Source organism: Hemiscyllium ocellatum, unplaced genomic scaffold (assembly GCF_020745735.1).
Source record: "Hemiscyllium ocellatum isolate sHemOce1 unplaced genomic scaffold, sHemOce1.pat.X.cur. scaffold_448_pat_ctg1, whole genome shotgun sequence".
NCBI lineage: Eukaryota > Metazoa > Chordata > Chondrichthyes > Orectolobiformes > Hemiscylliidae > Hemiscyllium > Hemiscyllium ocellatum.
In genome coordinates, this window is record NW_026869063.1 from 98,448 (window position 1) to 110,838 (window position 12,391).

General features: G+C 47.4%; 1 pseudogene; it reads right to left on the reverse strand.

The window, feature by feature from the left end:
• The window catches only part of LOC132813717 (zinc finger protein 271-like), a 64,830-nt pseudogene that overhangs the window by 12,665 nt on the left and 39,774 nt on the right, over positions 1–12,391 (reverse strand).

Sequence of the window (12,391 nt, forward strand, 5' to 3'; positions counted from 1 at the left end):
GCCACCCTGCCCTGTGCCATCTCCCACTTCTCCGCCACGCCCACTCTCTGTCCCCTGCCCAATCTCTCTATCAACCCCACTTATTTTCTCTCTCTCTCTGTTCCCCTCCCCCACAGTTTCTCTCTACCCCGTACATTTTCTCCCCCTCTGACCCCATCCATTCTGTCTCTTTTCTCCCCAGCCCCCACCACACCCGTCCTTTCTCATGCCTCGAACCAGCTTTGACCGCTGGATCAACCACTTCAAAGGACACACACACACACACACACACACACTGGTGATGACTCTACCTGGGAGCCGGGAGGGGTGAGAAATGGCTGATCTTCAAAATTGAGAATACCTAAAATGATATCTTCAGAAACATCATTAAAGTCAGAATGCACATTCAAGTTTTTCAAAGAGCTGCTGAAATCTTTCTGAAACTTTCACTGAAATAAGCGCAGTCAGGCCACAGCTCAGGAGAGGCTGGGAGGGGTGAATGGGCGAGACTGAGGACTGCAGATGCTGGAGGTTAGAGTGGTGCTGGAAAAGCACAGCAGGTCAGGCAGCATTCAAGGCTTTTGTCTGAAATGTCGATTTTCCTGCTCCCTTGGATGCTGCCTGACCTGCTGTGTATTTCCAGCACCACTCTGATCTTGATTGTAAGGGTTGAATGGCTGAGTGAAGTTGTTCCAACTATCTAGAAATAGCGTCACAGAGCACAGAAACATACCCTTCGGTCTATGCCGACCAGATATCCTGAATTAATCCAGTGACCCATTTGCCAGTATTTGACCCCTTATCCCTCTGAATCTGTCCTATTCATATCCCCATCCAGATGCATTCTAAATATTATCATTGTACTAGCCACCACCACTTCCTCTGGCTGACACGCACCATCGTCTGTGCAAAAAGGTTACCCCTCAGAAACCTTCCCCCTCTCACCCTAAACCCGTGCCCTCCAGTACTGGACTCGCCTCCCCAACGTGGGGAAAAGACATACAAAAGTTGAGCAGCCAGACAGAATGCAAAAGTAATGAAGTGTCGAACCACAGGGAAAAAACAAATTGCAGCTCTACTCCTTTTTTACCTTTTGGCACTTGGACTCTTAAAATCTGACACAAACACCTGCATGCCCAGTGAGCATACTGCGCATGTTATCCGATGTCAGTAACACAGTACGCATGCCCACTGGTGTCAGCAAAACTCTGGGGGATGTTCATCGCGTGCCAGCTGTTCCCCAAGTTTACACTCGGTCTTCCCGATGTAGAGAAGACCAGACTTTCGAAAACGTGGAAAATGCAGTATCTCAATGTGAAGTTATAGCCATTGCTGTGAAAAAAAGCAGAAAGGAGATGTATACCCAGGATACCCAGCGGTCACCTCATCTATGCTCCTTGTGATTTTATAAACCTCTGTCAGGTCACCTCTCAACCTCCTGTGATCCAGTGAACAAGTCCCAACCTATTCATCTCGATGGTTGTGAATCTGCCAACAATCTGATGAATATTGGTGCAGGCTTGAAAGACCAAACAGCCTACTCCTGCTTCTGATGTGCTCTGTGTGTGTGTCCAGGACAGCAAGAGAACATAAGGCATCAGAGCAGAAATTGGACCATTCGAGGTTTGCTCTGCCATTCAATCATGGCTGATAGGTTCCTCAGCCACATTCTCCCACTTCATCTCCATAACCCTCCATCACCATGAAACTCAAGAACGTATCCATCTCAATCTTAAATATCCTCAGTGACCTGGCCTGCACAGCCTTCTGTGGCAGTGTATTCCATATATTCACCACTCTCTGGCTGAAGAAGTTTCTCCTTACCTCCATTCTGAAAGGTCTTCCCTTTACTCTGAGGCTGTGCCCACTGGTTCTAGTCCCTCCAACCAATGGAAACACCTTTCCAACTTCCACTCTGTCCGGGCTGTTCAGTATTCCTTGTTTCAATTCGGTCCCCCACCGAGTGTGGGCCTGTTAACCAGCATGAAGCAGACCCTTCAGGATGAGTTACAGCAGGGATTAGGTTCAGCAAACTGAGAATGGAGGGAGAGTGTGTGGGATGGAGATTTTCAACTTCAAGGGAATAAGAGAGGAAAGAAAGCTCAGTACGAATGAGAATTGATCAGGTGGGCTGATGGGCCAAGGAATGGCAGTTTAGTTTAGAGAAGTGTGTGGTTTGCATTTTGGTCAAGCAATCCAGGCAGGACTGACACAGTTAAGGGGGATGTTGCAGAACAAAGAGACCTTGGAGTGCAGGTTCATAGTTCCTTGAAAGTGGAGTCACCGGTAGACAGGATAGTGAAGAAGGCATTTGGTATGCTTTCCTTTATTGGTCAGAGCAGAGAATACATGAATTGGGAGGTCATGTTGTGGCTGTGTAGGACATTGGTAAGTCCACGTTTGGAAGACTGCATTCATTTCTGGTCTCCCTGTTATAGGAAAATGTTGTGAAACTTTTGAAAGGGGTTGGAAAAGATTTACAAGGCTGCTGTCAGAGTTGGAGGGTTCAAGCTATAGGGAGAGGCTGAAATGGCTGGGGATATTTTCCTGAGTGCATTGGAGGCTGAGGGGTGACCTTATAGACGTTCGTAAGGGGCACGGATAGGGTGAATATCCGAGGTCTTTTCCCCAGAGTCCAAAACTAGAAGGCATATGTTTGAGGTGAGAGGGAATTTTAAAAAGCATTTGGATGGGTACATGAAAAGGAAGGATTTCGAGGGATATGGGCCACATGCAGGCAAATTGGAAGTAGATTAATTTAGGATATCTGTTTGGCTGAACAACTTGGACCAAAGGGTCTGTATGACTCTACTCTTCTTCAGTGAAAGCAGAAGTGTGATTGTGAAGGCTGGAGTTTCAGAGCAGCTTTCAAAGATGTTTTGTCCTTAATGGGAGCAGAAGTTACAATGAAAAGTTGCATTTGTGAGACAGCAACTGAGTGAGTGAGTACATCTGAGGTTTTGGTGGAAAGTGGGAATTCATTGCTCTGTGGGGATGAAGCTTTACCCTATCCAGTCCTTTCTGCGGGTGAATGAAACCAGGCTCAAGATTAGGAGGAGTAAATTTAGGACAGAGATGAGGAGGAACTGCTTTTCCTGGAGAGTAGTGAATCTTTGGAATTCTCTGCCCAAGGAAGCAGTAGAGGCAGCTTTGTAAAGTATATTCAAGACACACATTTTGCAATGGTAGGGGAACTAAGGGTTGTTGGGACAATGCAGGGAGGAGGAGCTGAGACAATGGATAGATCAGCCATGATCATAATGAATGGTGAAGCAGGCTGGACGGGCAAAATGGCCTATTCCTGCTTCTATTACTCCGAAACTATAACCCTGCATTTCCCATGGCTAACCCACCTAACTTCCATGGACATTATGGTCAATCCAAATCAAGGCCGGTGAGTAATGCAGTGATGTGGGAAATGAACATCAGAGAACGATAGAAAGGGACAAGGGGAGTAAATGTACCAGCAATCAAAACTGGATTCTAAACATCACAAAAATTAAAATTAAAAATGGTGTGTCTGAATGTGTGCTGCATTGTGACAAAAGTGAAGGAATTAACTATACACATTGAAGTGAATGATTGTGATCTGACACTCCCTACAGAGACATGGCTTCAGAATGACAAGGATTGGATCCTGAATACTGAGGGTGTCCTCAAATGGGAAGCTAGGTAAAGGTGGAGGGTTGGCACTGCTATTGAAAGCACTGATCACAGGGTAGTCTGGTGTCACCTCGGATTTCAGGTCCTGATTTCTCTGTCCACTGTTGATCTCCCTGTTCCCTTCTAACCTTCTGGAACAATAAAGCATTCAGCCAATCAAGCCCCAACCCACAATCTCCCAGCCTGTCAACCATCCAGGCAGTGTAGTCACAGCAGGGAATCACACAAGAAAAATGAAACCACATTTGAAATAAATAGGTAGGTGCTTGTGTTTAATGTTTGTTCATTAGGAAGTAAACCAGAAATAGGGCTCTCCCAGGATTCTTATACTGCCCTATTTGAATAATTCTCTGCCCCCTTATATCTAACTATTAGTACCCAGCTATGATTTACAACAATACTTACACCAACAGAAGTAAGGCATCTGTTCTCAAATAGATAGAGACATACAGAATGGAAATAGACATTTTCTCTCTTTCATGCATGCACACACCACACACTCTCTGTCTCACACACACACACACATACACACATTCACTCCCGTGGACTTGTTTGTGTATGTTTGCAGAATTATAATTGCAAAGTTGGGCTGAAATATCACTTTTTGTTATAAAACTTTAAGTTTTGTTGAGAAGGTGTCTTACAGGTAGTTCTGGGATTTGCATGTTAATGATGCCTGCAACCCATTCGAAAATGGGTTGCTCAACATGTCATTTCAGTGGCAGGACACTGTCATGTTTTTCCATAAATTCTGTGTCTTATGACCTTATTCTCCTAATGAAGGAGCAGCACTCCAAAAGCTAGTGCTTCCAAATAAACCTGTTGGTCTCCAACCTGGTGTTGTGTGATTTTTAACTTTATCCATTTTAGGGGGGATTTGTTATGCTAAATTATCCATAGTGCCCAGGGATGTGCAGGTTAGGTGTATTAGTCAGGAGGATTAATATTGAGCAATGGTTGAGGGTGAGTTATCCTTTGGAGGGTGGGTGTGGACTCGTTGGGCCGAGTGGCCTGCTTCTGCACTGGGGATTCTCTGAAGGGAAGGAATTCCTGCAAACTGTGCAGGGCAGCGCAGGCGCAGTGCGGAGTCCTGCTGACGGCCGAGCCCCGCATCTCGTCCCGCCCCTTTCTCTTGCCCCGCCTCCCCTACCCCTCCCCCACCCCCGAACAATTGATGGTGTCACAATGCGCGGAAGTGGCCCTGTCAGTTTCAGAGTGAAACTCCCTCCCTCTGGACAACTGTTCATCCTGGGAAGGAGAGAGAGGGAAGAGGGGGGAATCTGTTCACTTGTAGCAGCTGGAGTGAATCCAGGGAGGGAGCAGATTCTGCAAACTTAATTACCTGGGCGAGGAGGGACGGAAGGATGGCGTGGGACTGTTTTCCACAGAGTCTGAAGGGTGACATTCCAGACTTTTTATAGAATCCTGAGGGGCATGGATAGGGTCAATACTCAAGGTCTTTTCCTTCGGATGGGGGAGTCCAGAACGAGAGGGTAATAGGTTTCAGGTGAGGCGGGGGGTGGGGAGGGAGATGTAAAAGAGATCTCGGGGGCAACATTTTTGATGGAGAGGGTGGTGCAGTTATGGAATGAGCTGCCAGAGGAGGTGGTGGGGTCTGGTACAATTCCAACAGTTAAAAGGCATGTGGATGGGTGCATGAATACGAAGGGTTTAGTGGATCGGGGCCAAGTGATGGCAAATGCGACTGGAGTCATAGAGATATACAGCACGGAAACAAGCCCTTTGGTCCAACTCATTCTTGCCGAACAGATAGCCAACCCAATTTAGTCCCAGCTGCCACCACCCGGCCCATAGAGGGGCCAAGTGATGGCAAATGTGACTAGATTAATTTAGGATATCTGGTCAGCTTGGACAAGTTGGGCCAAAGGGTTTGTTTCCGTGCTGTATGACTCTAGTTGGCTTTGGTAAAAGCAGAAGTGTGGTTGTGAAGACTGGACTTTCAGAGCAGCTTTCAAAGATGTTTTGCCCTGACTGGGAGCAGAAGAGTTTCACTGAAGTGTGCCTTGATGTCTCAATTTGCTCCCACCTTCCTGGGGGTCGTTAACCATTTTGTTCCACAAATAGCTGCATTGCAGGTTACCCCATGAATTGACACACTTATATTTGCTTCCCAGAATCAGACCTGCTCACTGTCAACTGTATCCTAGTGTTGTGGAGTTATCCAAAATGCAGAGAGATGTTAGTCTTGATGTTGTTGCATTTCTGTCCCTTTAAGATCCTGAATCAGCAACCTTCAGTTAAAGTGGAGTGAGGACAGAGGGGGAGAGAGGTGGGATGGTGCTTTCCATTTTGTGGAATAACAAAAGAAAAGAATATTCCACAGAAAGTAGAATTCCTTATTCAGAATTTCTACCCTGCACTGACAGTGATGACCTTTTGTAATCCCTTTTTACAGAGTATTTGAAGATCTGAAGACGGAAGTTTCAAAAACAACAGATGAAGGCCGTTTGCCCAAAATGTTGACTCTCCTGCTCCTCGGGTGCTGCCTGACCTGCTGTGCTTTTCCAGCACTGCACATTTCAAATCTGACTCTCCAGCGTCTGCAGTCCTCACTTTGAAAGTCACTCAGTCCATCAGGACCGCAACTATGATTCTGTGAGAAGGAGCAAAGCTTTTTGGTTCCTGTTTCAGTACGTTTTCAGCATCAGTGGGACTGGGTGAGAGACCCTACCATTGCAGTGCACTGAGTGTGGAGCCTGAAGCAGTTTTTTGGCCTGGAAAGAGGAATTCACAGTGGAGAGAGTCTCTACCTGCGTTTGTGTGTGGCTGAAGCTCCGGCCATGGAGAAACCAGAGGAATCCTGCCCCGTGGAGAAACTGTGGAAGTGTGGCGACTGCAAAAAAACCTTCCGTTTCCCGTCTGCCCTGGAGACTCATCGGCACAGCCACACTGGGGAGAGGCCATTCCCCTGCCCTGTCTGTGGGAAGGCCTTCAGGAATTCCTCCCACTTGCTGACCCACCAGCATGTCCACACGGGGGAGAGGCCCGTCAGCTGCCCTGAATGTGGGAAGGCCTTCAGCAATTCCTCCGTCTTGCTGAGGCACCAGCAGGTCCACCCGGGGGAGAGGCCCTTCAGCTGCCCTGAGTGCGGGAAGGCTTTCACCAATTCTTCTAACCTGTTAAGCCACCAGCAGGTCCACACTGGGAAGAAGCTGTTCCCTTGCACAGAGTGTGGGAAGGCCTTCAGGTATTCTTCTCACTTGCTGACCCACTGGCAGGTCCACACCGGGGAGAGGCCCTTCAGCTGCCCCGAGTGTGGGAAGGCCTTCAGCCATTCCACCAACCTGCTGACCCACCGGCGGGTCCACACGGGGGAGAGGCCGTTCCCATGCCACGTGTGCGGGAAGGCCTTCAGCATTTCCTCCCACCTGCTGAGGCACCAGCAGGTCCACCCGGGGGAGAGGCCCTTCACCTGCCCTGAGTGCGGGAAGGCTTTCACCAATTCTTCTAACCTGTTAAGCCACCAGCAGGTCCACACTGGGAAGAAGCTGTTCCCTTGCACAGAGTGTGGGAAGGCCTTCAGGTATTCTTCTCACTTGCTGACCCACTGGCAGGTCCACACCGGGGAGAGGCCCTTCAGCTGCCCCGAGTGTGGGAAGGCCTTCAGCCATTCCACCAACCTGCTAACCCACCGGCGGGTCCACACGGGGGAGAGGCCGTTCCCATGCCACGTGTGCGGGAAGGCCTTCAGCATTTCCTCCCAACTGCTGAGGCACCAGCAGGTCCACCCGGGGGAGAGGCCCTTCACCTGCCATGTGTGCGGGAAGGGCTTCACACGCTCCTCCCACCTGCGGAGGCACCAGCGAGTTCATGTGCCATCACAGGGGGATTGAAGGAATGATGGCTGAGTGCCGTTATCGACTGGAGTATCAGCCTGGTTCAGGGGACTCCCAGGTTCGATTCCCACTGCGACAGATGGTGGAATTAGAATTTGGTCAGAAATCTGGAGTTTAGAATCTAACGGTGAAACCATTGTCGGTGGGGTGGGGGTGGAAGAAGTCCCCGTTCTTTTTTTAGGGAAACAAACTGTCGTTGTGGGAGAGGATTCACTCAGTAGTCCCAGCTGCATCCTTTACCCGGTCTGGCCTACACATGACTCCAGACCCACAGCAGTATGATCGACTCTGCACTCCCCATCCAACTAACTTGGATACAGGATACAGGTTGAAAATGCTGAGTGAGGCAATACTTTCTCTGGGTACCAAGGATCCAATTCCAAAGGGACAACTTGGTGGTGACCAATAATGAAGAAAGTGAGGGGTTGGAGAGAGTGTGTGCATTTTGACTGTGAGCTGTTTTTAAAACATTGCTGCTTTTTCTACGCCTTTCTGCTGGGAGATTCTGAAGCTGTAACAAAGTTGGGTTACCTGAACTTCACACCGAGCTCAGACTCTCATTGAGAACTTGGAATTGCAACAGGTTTTTGTTTTAAAACTGCTCATTTCTTACAGGTGAAAGTGAGAACTGCAGATGCTGGAGATCAGAGTCAAGATTAGAGAGGTGCTGGCAATGCACAGCAGGTCAGGCAGCATCCAAGGAGCAGGAAAATCGACATTTTTCGGGCAATGTTGATTTTGCTCCTCAGATTGCTGCCTTACCTGTTGTGCTCATTTCTGACAGCCTCCTGTACTATGTTTCCAATGTTGTGTATCAGTTGCAGCAGTGAATGAGTAGCCAGTGTTGTTAGAAATTGTGAATTTTTCAGGAGTGCAGGTACTGCATCATCCCATTGTCATTGTACAATTTCCTGGCAGCACTGGGAATTGGTGGCTGTGTCCATTGGAAACGATCTGGAGGTGCCGGTGTTGGACTGGGGTGGATAAAGTTAAAAATCACACAACACCAGGTTATCTTCCTTCTGGTTTATTTGGAAGCACTGGCTTTCGGAGTGCTGCTCCTTCATCAGGTAGCTGTGGAGCAGAATCATAAGACACAGAATTTATAGCAAAAGCTGATGGTGTCATGCAACTGCTAAGATATTGAATAAATCTAGATTGTCTTCCATCTTTTACCATGGGTTGCAGGTTTCAGTTCGTTAATATGTAAACCCCAGAACTACTTTGAATTCACCTTCGAGACGGTTTAAGGTTTTATAAAAATAGGTGACATCTCAGCTCAGATCCTGCAGAAAAGGTGTGAGGTTCGAGTCTGTATCCCAATCTTGAATCAGATTGGTTCTATTAACTAAAGTGGGAATTTTATACAATATTACATGCAGTTTGTGTGCTTTTTGAACAAAATTGAATATATCTGCAAATGCAATTTCACCCCATAGACTTATGTGAGACTGTGTGTGCACGAGAGTGTGCGCGTATACGAGTTTGTGCATGCATGCTAATGAAGCGTGTGTTTGATGGAGTATAAGCTTGGGAGACTGTGTGAGTGTTAGGGTGTGTGTGAGTGTCCGAGAGAGCGTGACAGATGAAGGCAAAATGTTGTTAGCATTTTGCTAAAACAAGGAAGGGCAGAACTTGTACAGTTTAAGGTAGGGCCCTGCGTTGTGTTGGAGAACAGAGACACGGTGGGGGAGGGGTTCAGGTACATAAAGTTAAACATTTCTCAACACCAGGTTATCGTCCAACTGGTTTATTTGGAAGCACGAGCTTTCAGAGTGCTGTTCCTTCATGGGATGTTTGTAGAACAGGATCATAAGACACAACTACCTGATGAAGGAGCAGCGCTCCAAAAGCTTATGTTTGCAAATGAGCCTGTTGGAGTATCACCTGGTGTGGTGTGAATTTTAACTTCGTACACCCCAGTCCAACACCGGCATCTCCAAATTGGGGACATAGTTCTTTGGAAGTTGCATCATTGGTAGACAGAGTGGTGAAGGAGGCGTTTAGCACACTTTCCTTCATTGTTCACACCGTTCAGTGCAGGAGTTGGGACATCACGTTGAGGTTGTACAGGATATTGGTGAGACCACGTGTAGAGTACTGAGTACACTTCTGGTCGCCCTATCGACGACCACGAGTTGATGGGTGACCTTATTTCGATTGATAAAGCCATGGGGCGTGTAGGAAAGGTAAATATCACAGGGGGGAGAAACGGTGCATCTCCCCTTTTTTTACTTCTCTTGGCATTTGGACACTTCAATTCTGTCAGTAACAGCAGCATCACCAGAGAGCATACTGCGCATGCTCGCCGTTACGAGGATGAAACTGCGCATACTCCTAGCAAAGCACGCGTCACGACTTTCTTTTGGTGGACCAATCAGAAGACCTGGAGGACCGGAAGTATACTAGTCCTCCTGCCAATCAGAGCCTTCCTATTGTCTGAATCCAGAAGCTGGAACACGAGCTTCGGAAGCTGCTGCTCCTCTCTCTGAATGAAGATTGAGTTTGCTCCAGACTGTAACCTCCTTACTCCGTCACCCATCTGTGAGTACGGCACTCTCTTCTCAACTCCTTTTCCTTTTATTTTCATTCTTGGATTCAATCTTTCACTTCCCTTTCCTTTCGGTTGCTGCAAATGAATGCACGGCGTGGACCGATTCGGGACAAGGTTTTCATAAACAGAGAGCGGTTCATGTATGGAATGAATGTCCAGAGGAAGTGGTGGATGCACGGACAGATACAACGTTTAACCAACATTTGGAGAAGTACATGAATAGGGAAGGTGCGGGGGATACGGGCCAAACACTGGCAAGTGGCACTAGTTTAGTTTGAGAACATACTCAGCGTGGAATAGTTGGGCTGAAGAGTCCGTTTCTGTGCTGTCTGACCGTAACTGTTCTGTTGTGGTCTTAAAGCCATTTTCTTACCTTCCACTTTAAACGTGGTTACTGTACCTGCATCCAACACACGGATCACTCAAAAAAACCACCTCAACCACACAACATAAATATTCATACTTTGTTCAAAAATCGGAGGAACTCAGCCTTGAATATATTCAATAACCCCCTAACTGCAGGAAGACATCCCCACTTCTAATCCCAGTTCATTTTGTGATTTATACCACTTGCCTTGCTGATTGCTTGCTGCACCTGTCTGACAACTGGCAGTGACTGGTGTAGAAGGACGCTGAGGCCTCTTTGTACATCCACACATCATTCCTGATGAAGGGCTCGGGCCTGAAATGTCAACTCTCCTGGTCCTCAAATACTGCCTGTCCTGCTGTGCTTTTCCAACCCCAAACTTTTAGACTCTGATTCCAGCAGCTGCAGGTCTCACTTTCTCTACATTGGACGCTGAGGGTTAACCTTATAAAGGTTTATAAGGGACATGAAGAGTCAATACCCCAGGTCTTTTCTCCAGGGTACGAGAGTCCAGAACTGAAGTGCTTGCTTTTAGGTGAGTGGGGAAAGGGACATGAGGGGCAACCTTTTCACACAGAGGGTGGTGCATTTATGGAACTGCCAGAGGAAGTGGTGGAGGCTGGAACAAGTACAACATTTAAAACCCATCTTGATGGGTATGTGAATAGGAAGTGTTGAGAGGGATATGGACCATATGTGGGCAAATGAGACAAGATTAGTTTAGGATATCTGGTCCGCACGGACGAGTTGGGCCAGAGGGTCTGTTTCTGTGCTGTAATACTGGAATTGTCTTTGGTGAATGCAGAAGTGTGGTTGGACTTTCAGAGCAGCTTCCCAAGATGTTTTGCCCTTACTGGGAGCAAAATAAGTTACAATGAAGTCTTTCATTTGAGACAGCAACTGAGTGAGGGAATACATCTGGGAGTTTGGTGGAAAGTGGGAATTCATTGCACTGTGGGGATGAAGCCCTACCCTATCCAGTCAAATCTGCTGGTGGATGAGACCAGGCCTCCAGTTGAAGGGAGTAGATTTTAGATTATATTAGATTACTTAGGCCCTTCACCCCAACAAGACCTCACCAACCCTCTGAAGAGCAACCCACCCCCCCACATTTACCCCTTCACCTGACACTACAGGCAATTTAGCATGGCCAATTCACCTAACCTGCACATCTTTGGACTGTGGGAGGAAACCAGAGCACCCGGAGGAAACCCACACACAGTTGCCCGAGGCAGGAATTGAACCCGGGTCTCTGGCGCTGTGAGGCAGCTGTGCTGCTCACTGTGCCATGGTGCCATTTAGGACAGATGAGGAGGAATTGCTTTTCCTGGAGAGTAATCAATCTATGGAATTCTCTGCCCAAGGAAGCAGTAGAGGCATCTTCATTAAGTATATTGAAGACACAATTGGATGGGTTTTCATGGTTAGGGAGTTGAGGGTAGTTGGGACAATGGATATATCAGCCATGATCAGCTTGGATTTCAGTTTCCCACAGAGTAAGATATTGGTCTGTTCTCTGCTCTGCGAGATTTCTGCTGAGGCCTTGACCCCCACCCCCACACCTTCTGGAACAATAAAACATTCAGTTATGTTTGACTCAAGCCACAATCCCCCAGCCTGTCAACCATCCAGACACAGAGTATAGTCCTAGCTGGGAATCAAACAAAAGAAAAGAACAAAATTAGAAATAAATAAATGCTCATGCTCATGCTTAATGTTTGTTCATGAGGAAGTAAACTGGAAATACGGCTCTCCCAGGATACTTATAGTGCCCCTCTTGAGGCATTCTCTCTCCCTAACATCTAACTATTCATACCCAGCTATGATTTACAACAATATTTACACCAACAGAAATAAAGCATCTGTTATCAAGTAGACATAGGGATATATAGCACGAAGTAGACTTTTCTGTCTCGTTCAGACACATACACGCATATGCATCCATGGGGGTGAATTTGTATTTGCAGAGAC